Raw genomic sequence first — 21351 nt, 5'->3', positions numbered from 1 at the left:
CATTTAATTTTTGCTTTCGGGATACATTTCGAAAAATTATTTTTAGACAACAAGCCCATTGATGGCATGGGATTTACGTACTGCCTAACAAAGTCAGCTATTTCGCAGGGCACAGAGCATAAAGACCTTTTACAAAGTTGGTGTGAGAACAGGATGTTCGATATGAGGCGAACCTACTTGATCAGGTTTCCGGGTTTCACAAAAACCGTGTAATTACCTGCCACGTTATGATATTAAGGTTTTTGTGAAGCGAAGCCACGGTTCTGCTAAAGGTCAGGATGCTTTCAAACGACTTGCGTATCTAAACTAGCATCTTCACGGAAGTGGTAAAACTGAAGAATCTTTCAGAGTGCCAAGAAGTAGCTCAGTTTAAAACGCTTCGGAAAACGCTTTCCCTTGCTAAAAGACAAAATACTTCTAAATATGCCGATGCTGTCAGGCAAAGGACGAGCAGGCATCGAAAGGGCGGCTTCTCTTCCCGCGGCAATGACTTACTTCCGCTTTCCTCCTAGCCACGCAAGGTGGAGAACCTGCCCGTGTCGGGGGGGTGTTCTGGGGGGCCCCGCTTCCCAGGCCCTCACCAACCTCAGCCCTGCTCTTCATGTACTGACTTTCTGAGGGGAGAAAAGTGGCGTCTCTCAAACTGCTGCCCCGGGATCCCTGGCCTCCCCCGAGGCCTCTGCCGGAGGACGAGGACCTTGTCCAGACCACAGAGGACGTCCGAGTGGAGGTGGTGAAGGAGGAAGAGCTCACGATTCAGGGGTTTCTGGAGGGTGAGGGGCACCCAGCTGCGGACAGACGAGGGCCGGCGGTCAGGACACACCTGGAAAACACGGCCACCGTTCCTTCCCTTCCCGGGGCAGCACATGCTTCTCCTGCACGGACTGACTCGACCTCCAAGGGCCAACATACTTCCCTTTCCTTCTGCCTTCATCTACCATAATTACCTTCTGCTCTTAACTCTCATTATGTCATCCGGCTAACCCCATGCTCTTCTCCGTCAGGAAATTAAAGCAGAAGTTTCTGCGGTGCGGATTCTATCCGGGGTCTCCCCGCCTGGCGCTGGAAGCCAGAGTGTGCCCAATAACCGCCACAAACCACCCATCTGGCTCCCTCCTCCTTCTCCAAATTGTCGGCCTATCTGGTATCTGATTTCCCTCCGCACTTCTGTATTTTCATATGAGGGAACATCTGTGGTTCAGGCACTCCAGCGCCGTGCGGATCCGAGCCGTTCGAGGCTCTGCCGCGTGTTGTGTCCCGGCGGCACCGACAAATGAACGCGTGCGTCCTCGCTCATTTACCAATTACTGGCTAATTGTGAATCCTGAGCGTGGTCACGGGAAGACTGACCCGGCTGGTGGGGGTGGGGGGACAGCTGCCAGATTGGTAGATTACAGGCCACAGTCTGGAGAATATGAAATAATACTTGTGTTTAGCACGAGCTCCAAGAAGGGGCAGGAAGGAGTCATCCCGGAACCACCCCCTCTGCAGGCAGGGGCCGTTTCCTGGCCTCTGAATCCCCAGGGGACTAGGACGTCACAGGAAGAGCCACAAGGCCCAAGAACACAAACTGCCCAATTCTGACAGAGCTGTGTCAGACACTTTCTTCCTGGGCTGAACCCCGATCAGCACCTTCTAGGTGATTCTGGAACAAAGGGTGCATTCTCTGTCCTTGGTAGGCACGATTCACTTTCCGCAAGTGGAGCCTCTACAGGGGAGGCCCGACACTCAGCACCTCACGGGCCTCTGCTCCTCTCCCCCCACCTCAGGTGGCTCCGCGTCCCCAGCGCCGTCACACGCGTGCGGACGCGGTCTGTCTCTTGCCCCCCACCCCCTCCACACCAGCCGGGTTAGGAGCGCTTGGTCCTTGACAAATCCCACACGTGTAAAGCCCAAGCCTCCAAGGTGAGCAAAGTGACACCGGCCGAGTGACGGGAGGAGGAGGCCCCTGCCCTCTGTCACCACACCCGCTCCCCACCCCAGAAGCTCCTGCGGCCGAGTGAGGGCTGCGTGGGTAGCTCACAGCCGCGGGGTTTTGGAGGTAAAGGCTCCGAGGGCACCGCGACCAATTTCGTGCATGACACAGTCTGGAATCACTTGACTCACCACTTGAAAGCGCAGTGTGGCACGGGGCGGTCAGAGCGAGGCGTCCACATGCCACGACAGGTCTCGGGATCAGAAACGGCCACCACCACTTCTAACTGAAACCACACTAAAGGCTTCTGGGGCCGTGAAGCGGTTCCATGTGCATCTGGGGCCGCACTCCAGTGTCACCTCCGAGACGCCGGGCGAGCCCCTGCGTGTCCCGTCTCAGCGGCGCCTGGCACGTGGTGGGCACGCAGCACGCGCTCGGTAAGCGGCGCAGGAAGAACCCCCCCAGGGCCCATCACGCTGTGTGTCCCCCTCCCCGGGCCCCCTCCCGCGCCCCTTCTCAGGCTGCAGTCACGGGGTGAACTGGACCCCTCCCACTGAACGGGTGATCACCTGCGTGCCGGGACCGCCGGCTTCGTCCCCGCAGCTCCTGGTGCGCGGAAGGAGAGACGCTTTCAGCGTCCGCGGGACGAATGTCCCCTGCCCGTCTTCTACCTACTTCGAAGCTCTTCCAGGGCAGGTGGGCCGTGAGTGAGAGGTTACCGAATACACGCGCGCGGGGGCCCAGCCCCACACGAAGTCAGCCCTCGTGCTGCAGGGGAGCGTTCGTCGGGGAGATGCACTCTGGACACGACAAACTCCTAAAGACACCGTGCCGCCCTGGTGCTGCGATCCCCACTCGGGGCCGCGGCCGGAGACCGCGTGGAGCCACCTGAGATGGCCCGGCCCCCGAGGACGGAGCAATCACGAGCAGAAGCCCGTGGTCGCACAGCAGAGACCCCCAGGAGGCTCCAGGCCCCGTCTGCCAGGCAAGAGGACGTCCGTAAAGTACCGTGTGCTCTCTGGGATAAAGGAATCGTCGGGTGAGCAGCAGTGACCTTCTCCGCAGGGACCCCGCGGTAAGCAAGGCTTTGCGAGAGGAACCGATTCCAGCGCCTCTCACAGGAACCAAGACCGTCCGCGTATCTGCACGAAACAGTAAGAGCAAGCGCAATAAACGTGATGGCAGCGGCTGTGACACGCCCGGGACACGTCGGGGCTGTTCCAGGACCCAGAGGAAGCATTCCGTCCTCAGGATGCACTCTGCAGCAGGTACCGTCACCCTCCTTTTACGGACGACGACACAAGACGCCGGGGCTCACGCTGGTCCGAGGTCACGCACCCTCGGGCGGCTGAGCCAGGGTGGGAGGCGGGCTCGGCACCCACCCTCGCGACCACCACGCCACCTACTTCCGAGCACTTGTCCGGGAGCGTGGCCGACGAGGAGGGAAGTGGGGGCGGCGGGGGGAGGAGGCGGACAGAGCGGTTCTTCCTGTGGCTCAGTCTAATCGCAAGCCTCCTACCTCTGCCTCCAAGTCAGTTAAAGGGATGGTGGGTCTGATGATACGTGAAGTAAGGTCCCTTTCTCTTCAAAGCATCCCGAAGGACAAAATAAGCTTGCAGAGATTCGAGTGACTACCTCTGCGAAGCACCCCTGGAACTAGCTAACGGACAGCTCAAGGAGCACCAGCGGCTTGGTCGGTCGCGTGTCTGACTCTTGCTTTCGGCTCAGGTCGTGACCTCACAGTTCATGAGATCGAGCCCCACATTGGGCTCTGTGCTGACACGGTGGAGCCTGTGCGGGATTTTCCCTCTCTCTCTCTCTCTCTCTCTCTCTCTCTCTCTCTCTCTCTCTCCCCCCCACACACACACACACACACACACATGACCGCTCGGTCTCTCTCCCCAAATAAAGAAATAAACATCAAGAAAAAACAGTTCAAAATGAAATTAGTATTTGGAGTAGAAGAAGTGAGTAGTCTCAACTAAATCACAGAAAATGAGTGTCAGTCTAGCGCTAATGAAGTCCGAAGTTTACGCAGCACAGCTAAGGGTCAGAAATACTTCTAAGAGAGCAAGGCTTCTGTTTCAATGACAGACAAACAGTGTGGGGGTTCTGGCAGATTTCAGACTAGACGAGACGCAGCAGGTGCCCCAGAGGGTGTGTTCACAAACCGCACGTGCCAGGGGCCTGAACACGTTATCACTGTCACTGGTCGCCCGGGACGGTCCGCTCCACGGGTCACCGTGCTGGCTTGTCTCCCCCCACCCCCCCTGACCCCCCCCCAGCTCCCAGAAAGTCAGCGGTCAAGAGGGGTGGGCCCGCAGACGCGTCCGTTTCCCGCCCACACTCCTCCGCCCCGAAGCGAGCCCGTGAGCGGTGGTGTTTCTCATCCTGTGTTGTCGGCTTCCACTTCTCTCAGTAGCAGGGGAACGAAGGACAGAGCACAGACCCGGGAGCCCACTCATCCTGGTTACGGGAGGAGCTCGGCCGTGTCCGTTTTAAAGGGAAGACCACTCGGCAGAAATTTATCACGTGCAACTGCCTTCCACGTTAACTGGAAATAAGTACCACGGGCCCGCTGGGCTATTTATATGAAGGCCAAGCTGGCTGTGGTGGTGACGTTAAGTTCTAAGGTTCTTCCCTGACATACGTCTCTCTTACAACTTCTAAAGTACCGGCCGCCTCACTCTGGGGAGAAAAATCTCATTCCGTTATAGAAATCTAATACTCTAACGTGTTTTTCCTCCTCTCTGCAAACAATCTGCTCCTTGAGCATTATACTGGAATTAGCACGGGATTTAGATCCAAACAAAGATGCAAACGGCTGATCACACACCCGGCTGTCTGAAGAAGTCAGCCACGATCTAGTCGCTCGTCAGCAAATGTGAAGACACCACGCTCCATGCTGGGAAAACGACAGTTCCCAGGATGGTCAGGTCCCCGCCCTTGTGGCATCTACATTCTAGAGACTGACTCACCGGACAAGGGCAGTGGGAGGCGGCCTCTCCGAGGAGGCACCACCACTCTCAGACCCACAGGCTACAAAGAAAGGGGTGTTAGGGCAGAGGGCTGAGGGCCGTGCACAAGCCCCAAGGCACGAAGAAAGGTCCGGGGTCACCTCTGTGTCGGGAGAGTGGAAAGCAACAAGGCAGACCTTGCAGGGGATCGGGATACGGTGAAGAGTCTGTGTTTTACTCCAGTACAATTAGAACCTGGGGCAAGAGCGAAGTAGAGAAATCAGGACCCTGTCTTGGGTAGCTGTGTGGAGCGTGGTTTCGAGAGGAAAGTGTGGGAACGGGAGCCCAGGAGGGGTCCACCGAGGCCAGAGGAAGGTCCTGGAAAAGGACAGACCTGGGCTCAAATTCCAACGCGGCCACTTCGTACGATGTGCGACTTGGGGCCAGTTTATGCAACCGCAACAAGGTAGAGCCGGTCAGGTCACATGTGAGGACGGCGGGAGGGGACGTCTGCCGTGCGTCTTGCCGGCCCCCGGCACACCTGAGAGACAGCGCGGGGCCCCGGGCAGGCTGTGGAGCCCCCGACCCCTCTGTCAGGCCGGGACTTCATTACCCTTTGCCTTTGCCTTGGCTGCTTCATCCATTCGGGGGGGGGGGGGGGGGGGAGACCATGCCCCAGTGTGTCAAACGATCACAGGACCCACATGAAGCTCTTGGGCCCTGGAGTCAGAAAGTGCAGGTTCTAAACGCCAGGCGTGCTGCTCAGGAGTGCGGAGCCGTGGCCAGTCACGACCGTTTCTGCCTCAACTTCTTCTTCTGTAAAATGGGACAATGACAGTATCTGCCTCACAGTGGTCATGAGATTTCAGTAAAATCCTAATGCTTGGTGTGAAAAAGGCTAGTTCTGTTAGAAACATAGACAGTTACGGGGTGCCCGGGTGGCTCGGTCGGTTGAGCGTCCAACTTCAGCTCAGGTCACGATCCCCCAGTCTGTGGGTTCGAGCCCCACGTAGGGCTCTGTGCTGACAGCTTGGAGCCTGGAGCCTGCTTCGGATTCTGTGTCTCCCTCTCTCTCTGCCCCTCCCCGCTCATGCTCTGTCTCTGAAAAATGAATAAACCTTAAAAAAATATATTGAAAAAAAAAAAAAGCAGCAGCAGCAGCAAGGCGGGAGAAGGAGGCCAGGGACCCTCACGTCATTTTCTTGCAGAAAACCTGTTAGGATTTCCTGGTGTTTCCTACCCACACTCCGAAGTGCTTTCGGAGAGAAAGACAGAAGTCGTTTTGATTCTGACATAACCCGGTTTCTCTCAAAAACTGGGAAAATGTGTTGACTTTCTATAGGTTGTTCCGGTCCCGAACCGGGAAGTACAGATTGTCATCTGCACGGGGCCATCATTCTGTGAGCTTCCGTAAGAACGTAAAATTAGGCCACTACCCGAACACGAAGACGAGAATCTCTTGTAAAAAATAAGGCCGGTCGCAGTCGTGTGAAAAATCCCAAGTGCAGGGTTGGGTCCCGGCTGTCAAACTGTCCTCTTCGGCCCGGCTTCCGTCCACCCGTGAGGCTCTTTCGCAGCACGGGGCTGCTTCCAGTTGCACTCAGTTAACCCTGAAGAGAAGATCTGTCCGCCCCTCAAACGGCCTTTCCCGGCAGCTCGCGGGAACCAGCTGCCATCGCCGGGACGGCCGGGACGGCCGGGGCGGCCGGGGCTCAACCCACGAAGCCTGCTTCACCTCTACCTGGGAGGGAGGTTCGGACCAGAGGACAGAAGAGCGCGGACAAGGGGACACCTGGAAGTGAGTTTTCTCTATTTTCTGGATTTGCACGAGCATCCAAGGTGAAGAAGGGGTGGCCACGAGGGTAAGAAAGCCTGAGGATCTGGAGGCCTTCCTTCCCGACCGCGGCCCCCACGCCTCACTCCTGTGAGGCAGGCCCGGCGTTTCCTCCAAGTTCCTCGGGGCCCACGTGGTTTGTCGGGAGAGACACCAGCGGGCTCGGGTCGCGTGCTGGTGGCTGGCGCGGCCCTCCCCCGTCCCGCCCGCGGGTCCTCTTGTCGTGAAAGTGGCCTCCGTGCAGAGGCTCAGCCCAGAGCTTCCTTCATGCGCTCAACAGGGACTCACCGAGGGGCCGCTGCCGGCCCTCCTTCCTCCAGAGACTCACTCACTCATCCGGTAGGGTTGGTTGGTTGGTTGGTTTAAATCTGTTGGTTCTAGAAAGTGGTACAGAGAGTACAACACTTCCTGCCAGGAATGACGATCCCAAAACACGAAAGCCAGGGAGTCACCATCTCACAGTGCTGAACCGGCTGTGGGGTGTCCACGCTCTGCCCAGACCCTTCTCCCTCACTGCTAAATCTGACCAAGGTCATTTTGGGCAAAAATCCTGACTTTAGGGTTCCCTGGAACACGTTCCCTCGATGCCAAACTTCTCTCAAGTGTTTTACAAAATACGCAGTCTGTGTAGCAATGGCATTTAAGTACAGCAACTGTAAAAAGTCATTTAGTAACATCCTCAACACATCCCAAACTGCTCTTTTTACTAAAAGGAATGCAAAAAAAAAAAAAAAAAGAAAAAAAAGAAAAACTGGCAAATACTTAACTTTGTAACAAAATACAAACATCCAGTTAAATGCTACGACTACTTACTAAGCACAGACCATGCGCCAGGACCGCGTACGTTTCACGTGGGTGGTCAGTGGGGTCCAAACTCGCCAGCTCTTTCGAAGGCAGACCTCACCCTCAGGGCCCGCTGTGCCCACCAAGTGCCCCAGAGCTCACGCGCAATCTGCCAGTGATGTCGCTCGGTAATGCCATTTGGGGACGCAAGGGAGGTGCATTACCGAGCACGAAGAGGATGTGCTGGTGGGACGCCTGCCTGGCTCAGGGGGCAGACCACACAGCTCTCATCTCGGGTCATGGGTCCAAGCCCCACATCGGGCAGAGAGATTACTTGAAAATAAATAAACAGAAGGATCTCCCGGTGACCGGTCGACTTTGCTGAATATGCTTTCAAAGGAAATGCAGACTGCTCTGTGCAGAGACAGGCTTCTGAAACCCCCCAGGGGCTGTGTTTGGACACTGTCACGCATGTGAAGTTTAGGCTGTTTCAGACTTCTCTTTTCTTTTCTCTCTCTCTCTCTCTCTCTCTCTCTCTCTCTGTTCCTTCCTTCCTTCCTCCCTCCCTCCCTCTCCCTTTCTTTTTAGAGAGAGAGAACACATGTGTGTGAGTGGAGGAGAGAGGGAGAAAGAGGGAGAGAGAGGGAGAATCATAAGCAGGCTTCACGCTCAGCATGGAGCACGACGCGGGGCTCAATGTCACGACCCTGGGATCATGACCTGAGCCCAAGTCAACAGCTGAACGCTTAACTGACTGAGCCGCCCAGGCGGCCCTAAGACATTTCTTTATGGTCAAATCTCTATGGGATATAGCAATTTTCTGAAACACAAAGTCAAGAACTAGCAAAGCTCTCTTTATGCTCTTCTCCATACTGCAGAGACGCTGGGGGACAGGTGCAGAGTGACCACCATGTAGACATAACGTTACAGGAAGTGATTTTGAAAAGCGAGTATCTGGTCCATGCAGACAACGCGACGCTCGGCGCTAAAAAGGAAATGAGAAGTCATGGAGAAAACTGGAATGCGGAGCACCAAGTGACAGAAGCCAGTCTGAGAAGGCCACCTACTGTGTGATCCCGGCATCTGCAGGGCACTCCAAACAAGGTATTAACCACGGAGATCAGAAAAAGATCTGCGTTTGCAGGCAGAGGACAGAGGATTCCCCAGGCCTCCATGTACTACAACGGGGGATGCACGTCCTTACGCACTTGTCCAAACTCACGGCGCACACGACACCAAGAGCGAATCCTCCTGGGAAGTGCGGACCACGGGTGACAATGACATGTCAGTGGGTGTTCACCACGTGCGGCAAACGTCCCACCCCGGTGGGGATGGAAATGCACAGGGAATCTCTGTACTGTCTTCTCCATCTTGCTCGTCAGCCTACCACTGCTCCAAGAAAAACCCAGGAGAAAAGAGAGTAACATTAGGAATGAATCTTTCATGTAGTTTCAGAATTCAAAATACTTTCTCAGGCTGGCAAGCTCACCACGACCATGGAAGACCAGTCGCGAGAAATTATTTCGGCCAGGATGTCTAATACGTATCCCCCGAGACGTTCTTTCCCTAAAGTTATACTCCTCAGTGTGAGTCTGTATCAGTATATAAAGCACCTGTTATATTAATCAGCCACAAGTGTGGCGCAGGATCCTTCAGATTAAGAATCGGTGGCAACAGATATTTGCATGACGTTTTGTTTCAGGTTTCAAACGCATTTTACGTGGTGTTACTTCAAACATTAATAGGAACTATCAGGAAGTAAAATTGCGAAAATGCTGTGTCATCGCAAAGCCAGGTGGCTGGAGTGACCGGCCATCCAAGGAAGCGGCTTCCACGGCCACTCGCACAGTACCTGCGGTGTGACGGCAGCCCTGCCCTGGTCCCTGTGCAGGGTGAGTGCGCGCCAAGGGGGAGGCGGCAGACCACACGGTCCACACCGGGCTTCTCATCACGGGAAAGGGCGGACTCCCACCTCCTAGCTTAGGTGAGAATCAACCCCAAGCATTCTTGCTCTTTTTTTGTTTTTAATCTTTATTTATTTTTGAGAGACAGAGAGAGAGAGAGAGAGAGAGAGAGAGAGAGAGAGAGAGAGGGGAAGGGCCAGAGGGAAAGGGAGACACAGGCTCCGAGGCAGGCTCCAGGCTCTGAGCTGTCGGCACAGAGCCCGACGTGGGGCTCGAACTCACGGACAGCGAGATCGTGACCTGCGCTGAAGTCAGAGGCTTAACGACGGAGTCCCCCAGGCGACCCCAGGCAATCTTGCTCTTAGTGAGTCAACAAGATACAGCAAACCCTGGTGCACTCTGACCTCTGAGATGGGAACGGCTGAGCAAACCAGGCTCAGCGAGACACAATCTGAGGACAGGCGTGGGCGGCGCGTGCCCCCCAGCGTGTTCTCACCTGTTACCTCTGGGCGCCCTCGGGGAGAACCACTTTCTGTGCCTCAGCCTGCGGGACGCAGAATCTGTGCGCTAACGATGCTCGTCATTTGTAGCCTCTATTTCAGAGACGCGGGAAAACTGCAAGCACGTGGAAAAGCGAAGCAGAGGCCACGGGAAGGAGCGCAACTCGAAGTGTGTGCGTCTCACTTAAAAACGGTCTACTGGCCACAACACCTGAACCAGGAAGCGGTCCACTTTTGTGAAAGCCTCATTCATTACTGGACGCGGACTCCTCCGGCCATCGGCTTCAGGCCCTGGGGAACTGGTTGCTAGGATACCATAAAAGCCACACAAACAGGGCTTCTTTCCCCTTTCACTGTGAATGGTGCCATTTAGATGCATCCGTGTGTGTGTGTGTGTGTGTGTGTGTGTGTGTGTCTCGAGGGGCTGGTGGCAGCGTGTTACACTCTTAGCAGCCTGGGAGCGGCACCGCACCCGCACATTGTCCGGTCCTCGGCCCATGCTTGGCTCACGTCACACGGGGCCCCAGGGAGGCCTCCCCTGACCTGCAAAGCTGTGTGTGTACAAACTTGTTTGCTCTGCTCGGGGAGAAATGTTGGGTCTGTACATCTTCAAACGCACTAGGTGAGAGGCAAGACAATCAGCGAGGGGCTTTACAAAACCAAATTAAATCACTGGCCAGCTAAACCAAAAGTTTATCTTTTTCAACTAAAACAGCATTAAGAGTGTTCCTAGTGTTTGGCCGCTCAGGAACAGAACAAATAATCACTGTTTATCAGCTATTTCGTGCTGGGGACTCAGAAATACAGAAGTAAATAAAAAGTAAATGGCTCTTCCCCTCCAGAAAGAGGAGGGACAGCTTTCCCTCAGAACGATTTCCTAGCCGTTCACTGCACTCAACGTCCGGGTGGGCAGTGTAGGGTATCAACAGCAGAAAGGCACCGTTTCGTGAACACAGCGCCAGCACTCCTTTGGCGTGGAAGCACACAGCTACAGCTTTTACGAACCCCACCAACTCTAGCCCCTGTGCCCTCCCGAAGTATTCCAGACACTTCTCTGAACGGCCCCCCTCTGGCTGCTGCGTGGCAGGTCCAGTCACAAGCCTGGGCTCCCCAGTAAGTACAGAGCTGGGGCGCCTGGGTGGCTCAGTCGGTTGAGTGTCGGACTCTTGACTTCGGCTCAGGTCACGACGCCAGGGTCGTGAGACCGAGCCTCACCTCGGGCTCCGCGCGGAGCACGGAGCCTGCTTGAGAGTCCCTCTCTGCCCTCCCCCTCTAAAATGAAAATAAAATAACAAATAAGAAGGACAGAATGGAATATATTTCCATCGTTTCCCAAGATGTGGCACTTAGAGTCCAGAGTCTCCAAAATGCACATAAGAACGGTGAGGACTCCACGCAGTCCTGCTGGAGACAGGCTTGGGCAGCACGGTTCGTGCGTGTGTGTGCGTGTGTGCACAGATATGCAGGTACGGACATATCGTCTAGAAGCCTTCCCTTGAACAGTAATAGCTGTTCAAGACACCACATAAAACTCTGTGCTTTGGAACACACTTTGGTAACGCTCCCTTGGATCCGTGGGGTCCAGTGTGGAGCGTGTCCCGAGGTGGAAACGCACGGGGACACAGATCCCACCCGGGGTAAGTTGTCCTCGAGGGAAGGGGTTACAAATGTGGCTACGTCCGTGCGGTGTGCTCCCGGAGACGCGGAGCACAACTGACCCAAGACGCGCTGGCGTGCTCTGCTTGGTCCTGGGGGTCACGGAAGGATCCCAGAGAGGAAGACACCCGGGTCTAGAGTTCCAGAGGAGGAGGGAGGGGAAACGGGAAGGGGGGTCCATCTCCAGGCTCAGGAGTGCATCTTGATCATCCACGGTTGCAACAGAGCGCCGAGTGGGTACCATGTGCTACACGTTCGGCAAGATCAGTCCGAGACGTCGTACCCAACACAGCTGATTACCCACGTGTCCCGGAGAAAGTACGCCTGAAAGGAACGCCGTGCCGGAGCGAAGCGAGCACGCACGGGCAAGTCTAGACCCCTGAATTCGGACGAAGCACGGGCCTTAACAGTCAGACACACCTGGGCCTGCACCCCGGCCCTGCCCCTCCCGCGCTGGGCGGATCTGGAGCGGCTGGCGTCAAGGAACCAGCTGCCTGAGCTTCAGCGTTCTCAGCGGGAAATGGAAATAAACGTTCCCAATGAAGCGGGTGGTCTTAGCCCCAGTGAAGGGGCCAGAACAGGACGTGGCACGCGGCAAGAACCCAACAGGTGATTTAAAAAACTTGTGCGTGGCGCAACAGAACACACACATCCGAGGGCACGTCTTGAGGGGTTTCCTCACGTGGATGTGTCCCCATGACTCCACCTACACCGAGATTAAGGACACGCCTGCACCCCATCCCGGAGGGCCACCGTGTGCCCCTTCCCTAGTAATACCCACCCTCCCACCTGCACACGTGGTAGGAACAGGCCACCATTGATTTATCCCTTCTACTACGGATGAGTCCCGCGATGCTCCCACCTTGGGGTTATTACCAATGGCTCTGCTGTGAAGGCTCTTGCACGCCTGGAAGACACACGCGTGCACTCCCCTCGGGGGAAGGTACCGGGAAGGGCGCTGCTGGCTCGCAGGCCGGGTGTGTGCGTTGTGTTAGGAGACACGGCCAGAACGTTTCCAAAGGGGTTACTCCAATCTACATCTTCCCCGGCAGCACCCTTGCCGTCACTTCATACCGTCGGCCCTCGCCATTAGCCGTGCCGGTGGGTTTCTCACTGTGGGTTAATTGTGCATTTCCCTGACGACTGATGACACTGAGCTCTTTCCCCAGGTGTGCTGGCCATTCGGATTTCTTCTTTTCTGAAATGCCATGAGTCTCCTGTTCGTTTTGTTTTTAAATATATACATTTTAAAGTTTATTTTGAGAGAGAGAGGGAGAGCGCGTGCGCGACAGCGAGAGAGCACAACTGGGGGATGGGCAGAGAGAGAGACAGAGAATCCCACGCAGGCTCCACACTGTCAGCACAGAGCCCGGTGCAGGGCCTGAACCCATAAACCATGAGATCATCCATCACGATCCTGTGAGGATAGGAGTAGGGCCTGTTTTATAAGCAAAGAAGCTTAAGGCCAAAGAAAGTAAATGCAGTGCTTACAAACTAGGAGGGGTGGGGTGCGGGTGTGTCGGACCCAGCGGCTGCCACTCTTGCCCCGGGCCACACCTCCTCGACACGGGTCAGGTCACAGGGGAAAACACAGTTTGTCTAATATTTCTGTAAACTACTTGCTACATTTCTGTACGCAAGGAAACTTACAAATGAGGTGTTTCAGTGTGAGAGAGAGAGAGAGAGAGAGAGAGAGAGAGAGAGAGAGGAAAAGAGAAAGGAAGGGAAAAAAGAGAGAAAAGAACAGAAAAAAACTGCTGTTTGGATTCTCTATGCCTGTCCCCTCCCCCTCCAATAAAAACAAAACAAAACAAAACAGCCCACATCAAGGACAGCTGATGAAAACACAGATCAAAAAAGAATAAAAGAAAAACATTTCAAATAAAGCTCAGTGGTTTCTATTTGGAAGCAACAACAACAAAAAATCCCACTTGCCACAATAAACTGACAAACAAGGAACTGACCCTGTGGTGGTGGGGCTGGAATTTTCCGATGGCCTCGGCTACCGTGTCATTACTGTGGGTGACCCACAAGCGGGTGGGCGAGTGAACAGCTGGGGCCTGGCTGGGCTCGTGCCCCTGGAGCAGCTGTGGAGGGCAGGTCTTCCCAGTGAAGCGCCCCTTTGACATGCTGCCCTCTCCCTGAGACTGGAAATCCCCGCTGGTTTCTAGAATCTACCTCCAAGAAATGGAGCCTGGGGCCTCAGTTTCTAGCCTGGGGGCAGGGGCGTTGGCCCTTGGCCCTAGTTGGCTCTGATAGGAGAGCCAGCCTGAAGTTCCTAATCCCAAGGGTGGCCAAGAAAGTGGCAGTCTCCCAGGGTCCCCCGCCCTGATCTCCTATGGGGACCGAGGACTGCTCCCCACAGCGTCACGAGGCCTCAGCCCCCATCCCGCAGAGCATGGTTAAGTACATGTGCACGGGCAGCTGACCCTGAGTGATCAGAGAATGGAGAGACGGTTATCAGCACGATTCCTCGTCTAAACATACCCAAAATATCTACTGATTTTTGACACAAAATACTGAAAGTTCTGTAAAAACTTGGCTGGTGTTAATTAGAAGAGGGGGTTAAACGAAACAAATCTGAAACCGTCGCTGCCGAGCCGACTTGACTTGATTCACGAAGAATCACAGAACCCACAGGAGCAATTTTTCGTGTGTTGCCAGCCGCCCCTGTTCCCACCAAATACACACACACACACACACCTCTCGCCAGGCTGCTATTTGTTCAGTGTTGTCCCCACACGTCTATGTGTCTAAGAAGGGTTTACTGGACATTTACTAGGTGCCAGACAGTGGCAGATTGTACCGGGGTGAACAGAAAAAAACGGTCCCTGTCCTCACAGCACTTGGCCCAGAGGGCAACGGAGACGTAAACGCACAAGTATGTGGCGACACACTGCGATGCGCGGACACGGCAGGTTACAGGAGGGGTGACCGGACCCGGCCGGGCTCCAGCGACCTTTGGCTGCGGAAGAGACCGCGGGAGCCGAGCACCCAGCACGCGGAAGGCTGGCCCCGGGGAGGGCAGTTCAGGTGAGAGGTCAGTGCAGGTGACCGCCTGCGGTGACCATGAGGCGCAGTGAGCCACAGTAAGAAAGCGTGTGGGGGGATGGGGGGGGGGGAGTGCTGAGGCAGGGAGAGCAGCTTCGGATACAAGTGCAGGAGGAGGCAGCGGCGAGATCAGACGGGGCCTCTCAGGCTGTGCTGGGGACTCCGGGTCGTTCCGAGCACGGCGGGCAGTCTTGGGGGTTCTGTAAACGGAGCGTGTTTGGGACAGACGGTGTGGGGGCAGGGAGAGGAAGGATCCTGTTTTGTTTTGCGAGGTCTCACGGGATGGGTGGGGGGGGGGGGGGGGTCCGTGTTTCCCGGACACCCCGAGGGAAGGAGGGGAACAGGAGTCAGGAAGCCACCGCCGACCCAGGCCGGGGTGAGGAGTGAACGGGACGGTGCCACTGGAAAAGGAGGAAGTGGACGGCCTTGGGACGTGCTCCAGAGAGAGAATCGGGAAGATGCGGTGACACGTCAGTGGCAGGAGACCGAAAAAGAATCAGCATCGCAAGGGGCTCCCGGATCTCTGGCCTGAAACCATTCCCCCAATTACCGAGGAAGGGGGGGCAGCTACGGAGCTATTAACAGTTCAACTGTGGACGTGCTGGGTTTGGAATATCGGGAAGACATACAAGCCGATGAGAGAGCTCTGTCTACAGACTGAGTCTGGGAGCCGCGGGTGAACAGGTATTTGAAACCCTGAGAATACCCAGAATGCAACTCTGTCTCCCCATCCCCACGGTGACCGGACTGGCCCAAGCCACCATCCCCTCTTGCCTGGAAGACCGGCCGCCACAGCCTCCCTACAGGATTCGCTGTCATTCCGTGGGCCCGGGGAGTGTCTGGCATGTGAAGAACGTTCACTAAACACGGAATGAATAAAGGAAGAAACGGGTGGGACTCCGTAGGGAGAAGAGGCAGGGTGAGGCGAGCACCCCCGGGTTCTGGAATGTCCAGCAGGGCTCCAGCAGGGCTCCGACAGGCAAACGCTGCACGGAAGAGGAAGCAACAAAGGAGCCAGAGAAGAAGGATCCAGAAAGACCGGAGGAAAACCTACAGAAGGTACTATCGCGAGGGCCAAGAAAGAAGCGGTATGTTACAGGCGAGGGATTAATTCTGCCGAACTGAGTTTTAAAATGGTAAGAACAACAGAGCACCACTGGTTCTGGCACACGGTAATGGCTGGCGACAGTAAGCAAATGATGAGGCTTAGGAGCCCACTCACCGATCTACACTCCCTTTTGAAGAGCCACTGGATTTCTTAAAATAAAGACACAAACTCTCAAGCACAAAAAGAATGTTAGACGCTGAAAAGCAGACAGAAAAGAAGTAACAGGGCACTGGCTTATGGCTGGGTAAGGGGCTCTAGCACCTACCTCAGCAAACCCAAGAAAGCTGGTCCTGAACGGCAGGGAAACACTATGCCCTGCAGAATCCCTCACAGCTCAGATGTTGGTGACCACATGGATCTCCTCAGAAGGTAAAGGTGAAAATTAAAATAGAAGGCCTGTTTGCACATTTAACACGTACGTGTACCCCTAGACCCCCTTTCTCTATCTCAACACAAGACTGGAAGATTCATCAGCTCAACAACAAGGATAAGACAGAGACGCTCTGGCACAGAGGGCACCAGATAGAGTGGAGGGCGCAGACACCATGAGGGAGATGGTGGGATTAGGTGACCGTACATACGCATTAAAATTAAAATGTAGAGATCCTGCAGCTTTCCCAATAAAATGGTGGCATCAGGCATACGTTTTCAAACAAACTCAACTAGTTCCCCACCAATGGCCCCACTTTAAAGGAAATTCTAAAAAGACCTCAGGCAGAAGGAAGACGATCCCAGCTGGACAAACAAGAGATACAAGGAGTGAAGGGCAGGGAAAGTAGTAAATATGTGGATAGATCTAAGTGAACACTGATATCAGGGGTTTGAAAACAGAATTAAAGTGTATAACAACAACAGCAGCATGTAAGTTGGGGGTGCCAAAATGGTCCTGTATAATCTGGGAAGGGGGTTAGGGGTGCCTGTTGTAATCTTCCCAGGAAACTATTAACAGAATAGAAAAAAAGAACAGAGAGCATTTAAATGAGAAAACGATAAAAACTGAATGATACAAAATAATCCAAAAGAAAGCAAGAAAGAGAGAAAAAGAAAATAAAATAGGAAGGACAGAGAGGCTTCAATACAAATAGGTCAGCATTTACATTATATTAAATACACGTGGGCTAAATGCAGCAGCTGAAAGACAGAGACTGTCAAACTAGATTAAGGGGAAAAAAAACCCAACTACATGCTGTTCACAAGAAGCACCTCTGATACAGACAGGTTGAAAATAAAAGAGTTGAAAATGTTATACCATGTAAACAGCAACCAAAAGCAAGTCAGAGGAGCTATATTAATATCAGGTAACAAATAATTTTAGAGATAAAGGGGTTCAATTTATAATGACAACAGGAACATTTCTCAAGGCCTGTCATACACCTTTATCTAATAACACTGCCTCAAAACACACAAAGGAAAAATTTATGTAACTAAGTGAAGAAATAAGACAAATCTATAATCACAGAAGGGTATTTTAAGGCTCTATGTAACTGATAAACCAAAGGAGACAAAAATATCAGTAAAAATATAAAATTTTCACAAAATTCACCTAATACACATGGATAAAACGCTGCTTCCCACTACTGGAGAATAAATGTTCTTTTCAAGCACACATAGAACAGCTGCAAAAAAGTACCATATACTGGGTCATTGAGGCAGTCTCGATAAATTTCACAGGACAGAAAAGTATGTGCTCTTTGATCACAACACATTTATGCTAGAAATCAAGCTCCAAAAGAGAACTAGAAATTTTCAATTTGTTTGGAAATTAAGAAATGCATTTCTAAATAATCCAGGGGTCAAAAAAGAAACCATGACAGAACTTGGGAAACACTTTGAATGTATGGTAACAAAAATAACATACACCCAAATCCATGCAATGGAGCTATAAAAATACACAGAAAAGGATAAAAGCTTAAAATTAAGAATCCTAAATAAATGGATAGATATGCCATGCTCATGGACTGGAAGATCCGTCCAGTATTGTTTAGATGTCAATTCTCACCAAATGGACTTCAGTCAATGCAACTTCAATGAAGAACTCAATGTGCGGATTTAAATTTTTGTTGGTTAAATTGGTTTGGTTTTTTTTTTTTTTTTTGGTTGATTTCATGTGTGTATGTACATGCAGGTGTACACAGACACGTAAGCACACGTGTAGAATTTTTTTTTTTTTTTCAACGTTTATTTATTTTTGGGACTGAGAGAGACAGAGCATGAACGGGCGAGGGGCAGAGAGAGAGGGAGACACAGAATCGGAAACAGGCTCCAGGCTCTGAGCCATCAGCCCAGAGCCCGACGCGGGGCTCGAACTCACTGACAGCGAGATCGTGACCTGAGCTGAAGTCGGACGCTTAACCGACTGCGCCACCCAGGCACCCCGCACACGTGTAGAATTTGACAAGCTGGTTCTTGTATGTAAACTTTTATGTAAAATACAAGTGACCAAAAATAGCCATAACGCTTTTTAAAAAGAAGAGACCAGTTAAAGATTTGACTCAACTAATATCAAGACATGTTAGAAAGCGACACTTAAAAGAGTAAGGACGACAAAGAGATCAATGGAAAAGAAAACAGAGTCCAAATACAGACCCACACATATTTGGATACTCGTGATAAAGAGGGCACTACAGCTAACAACGCATGTTCTTTTCAGGAACTTGGGCTCGGACAATTGTGTGTCCATATGGAAAAATACAGAAATAGACCGCTAACTCACACTATACACAAAAATCAACTCTAAGTGAATTACAGACCTAAACAGAGAAGGTAAAACTATCAAGTGTTCAGAAGATAACACAGATTATCATCCTGACCTCAGGGTTGGAAAATATTTCTTTAACAAGATACACACCAAAGAACTAACCATAAAGGGAAAGTGATAAATTTGATTACCTGTTAATGCCTCCTGCTAATTAAAATAAACTAGAAAGAGAATGACAAGATAAGTCACACAACGGGAGAAAGAAAACATTAGTAGCCACGTAGTTGATTAAGGACTTCTATTTAGAACATAAAAAGATCTATTACAAATAAATTATAAAGGAAAAACCCAATGAAAAAATAGTCAAAAGGTTTGCTCAAGCGTGTTTTATGTCCACTGACACACATGCGCGCGCGCGTGCGCGCGCACACACACACACACACACACACACACACACACACACGAAATCCAAATGGCAAGTAAACACGTTAGAGGATGCTCAGCCTTGTTAGGCATGCAGGCAACAGTAAACGAGATCTGTAGTCTTAACTACAGTGGCATGAGAAGAGGGAGGGGTGAAGGTGGTTTATAAGAGAATAAATCTTCATGTCGTGATAAACAGACTCATCAGAACCCAATGTACACATCAAGAAACAGCAACAGAGCAGGTTACTTAGGTGTACAAAGCAGCTAGTAAAACAAAGGGCGAAGAGTGAGTTTAAAGTGTGGACAGTGAGTAAGAGGCCTCACTCAGTACCTTTTGGCACTAAAAAAAAAAGATGTATTGTTTTGATGAACAGAAAATAGCAGAAAGGAAAACGCCTAAAATGGGGGGGGAAGAGTCAATGGGAGGTAAGGAGGCGAAGTCAGGGGAATCAGAGAATTCTCTGGAACACCTACTTCTGAGTCAGAGCAGAGGAGCAGCACAGAAGGGCCCCGGTGTGGTTTTATCCCATAATCCGTACCATGTCCTTTTTGCGCTGGTTCAAGTGTATGGCTCCCGTCTAAAACTTGATCCCCTAGGCTCTAATGCCTCTTCGTTTCTGACCACTCAACCATCAATTTCCCTTCTGCTCTGATATCTTACTATGTAGGATCTCCTATCTTATGCATATTTTATAGGCCTGTGCAATCTGGCCGGCTTTGAGAAATAAAACTCCAAAGAATGAATGAATATGCGTCATACTGAACTACGTGGGATCTTAACTTATCTTGACAATTTAAAGAATATTCTGGGATCTTGCAATTCTTCATTAATTATCATTGTAAAGACACCAGTTATCTATACAGATCATCCACATACACTTTTTTCAATTTCGAATGCTGAATAATTTCTCCGCCACATGAACAGGTTACTGTGGTTTCCCTACAGGAGTTCTGTCCCCGCCCTGTGACTCCTAAGGAGGAAGCACAGCAAAATGGCTGGGGATCGGGCACACACCAAGCTTGCGCTCTGGGTCTGGCCCGCAGGACGAGGCTCTGCGACTCCCTTGCCGTGTCTCCTCATCCACAACACGGGGGTGGCGACGACGACAGCGTGTGCTCCGTGGCGCTGCCGGGATTAAATAAGGTAGCGGGCGTAAGCGCACAGCGGGGAGTCCGTGAGTGTTTCTGGAAGGAAGGAGTGAGTGAACGGAGGAGCCGCCCAGGAGGCTGCCAGAGAGACCCTGCGAGCCGGGAACCGCAGGCGGGCCGTCCGCAGAGCCACGATGCGCTGTGCGCAAGGGCCGGGCCGTCCCCTGCTCTCGGTCAGAGCCGAGACCAGTGACAGAACGTCTTCTTCACCAGGAGGCCGGTTTAGGGAGCAGGACGCTATGGGTGAAGGTCTTGTTTCGTGATGCATCCTCTTTGTCCTCAGGAAACGCACCACCTGTCCCTGCACCTGAGTGACCTTTCACTGCCTTCCTGTGACCCCCCCCCCAGCTCTCTTTCCTCCCTTCTTTTTTGGGGCTAAAAGACTTCCAGACTGTGGGGGGCAGAGCCTGTAGTGGCTGATTCTAATGCGATGCAGCGAACCAACTTTGTTTTGCCTCAAGGACGAGTCTTCCGAGGCTTCTGTCTTTTCCTGACTCAGCTTATAAACTGTTGTGCTCTTTAAAATCGGAGATTTTCTTCTGCTGCTAATCAGACAAATGAGTGTCGTCAGCACCGGGATGAGCAGTCCTCCCTCCGCCTACTTTCAATACACGATTTTTGTCAACTCCTTTTGTCTTCTTGACAGAAGCCACAGTGAGGGGTGCTGTTCCCACGCCCCCCCACCCCCATCCCCTGAGCCCCAGGCCGGGCTCCTCACTGTCCCTCAGAGGGTTACGCTCTCAACGTCCTTCCTCGCCAGCCCCGCCCCCAGCAGGCACCCAGGGCGCAAGGGCACGCAGCGGCCAGGGAGAGGGACTGGACGGAGTCCGGCTCTCGCCAGGGAAGTCTCGAACTTACACGGAAATACCGCTCAAACCTCACCAGGCTCAACCTGGTTTCCGGATGTGGTTTCCTCACGGTATCAGAGCGGCTTCCTAGCGTCACTCCTCGGTGAAGTGGATGAAGTAACGGGGTTCCCCGAAGAACCCTACAAGCAGGGTGGTCAACCAAGGGCAAGAACCGGGCTCCCCCCTCCCCCCGCTTCGGTAACAGAGGGTCACAGGCCAGAACACATCAAAGACAGGTAGGAGGTGCCACTAAAGTGTTTCTCCCTATTCCTGGGGCCGCAGAGCGCCCCTCGAGCTTCTCTGTCACGAAACCGTTGCTAAAATGGTTCCTCTCAAAGGACTGGATACTCAGAATCTCCTAGAGCAAAAGTTAAAAAAAAGCACGATTCTTCACATCTACTCCGAGGAACACACACCTTGGAAAGGTGACGTCGGCGGCAGGAGGCACACAGGGACCCTGGGTGGGTGGTCTTCCCCCCAGAGTTTGAAGCATCCGTGAGTACAGGGCTGCTTTAGAAGGTC

The 21351-nt window shown here is 52.8% G+C and overlaps 1 protein-coding gene and 1 long non-coding RNA gene across 4 annotated transcripts in view; both read right to left on the bottom strand.

Moving 5' to 3' along the window:
• The window catches only part of ATXN10 (ataxin 10), a 166576-nt gene that overhangs the window by 7678 nt on the left and 137547 nt on the right, over window positions 1–21351 (bottom strand). The window lies entirely within an intron of this gene.
• On the bottom strand, window positions 162–3667 carry LOC115517868. Of its 2 annotated transcripts, XR_003970100.1 has the most exons (3): window positions 2485–3667; window positions 2107–2320; window positions 162–1405 (listed from the first exon to the last, which is right to left on the bottom strand). It is a non-coding gene; the product is annotated as an uncharacterized LOC115517868 (long non-coding RNA). The 2 variants fall into 2 exon arrangements; XR_003970099.1 differs by having other exon boundaries at window positions 162–2320.

The sequence above is a fragment of the Lynx canadensis genome, chromosome B4 (genome assembly GCF_007474595.2).
Source record: "Lynx canadensis isolate LIC74 chromosome B4, mLynCan4.pri.v2, whole genome shotgun sequence".
In the NCBI taxonomy this organism is placed as follows: domain Eukaryota; kingdom Metazoa; phylum Chordata; class Mammalia; order Carnivora; family Felidae; genus Lynx; species Lynx canadensis.
This window is presented reverse-complemented; position numbering and strand designations above follow the sequence as displayed.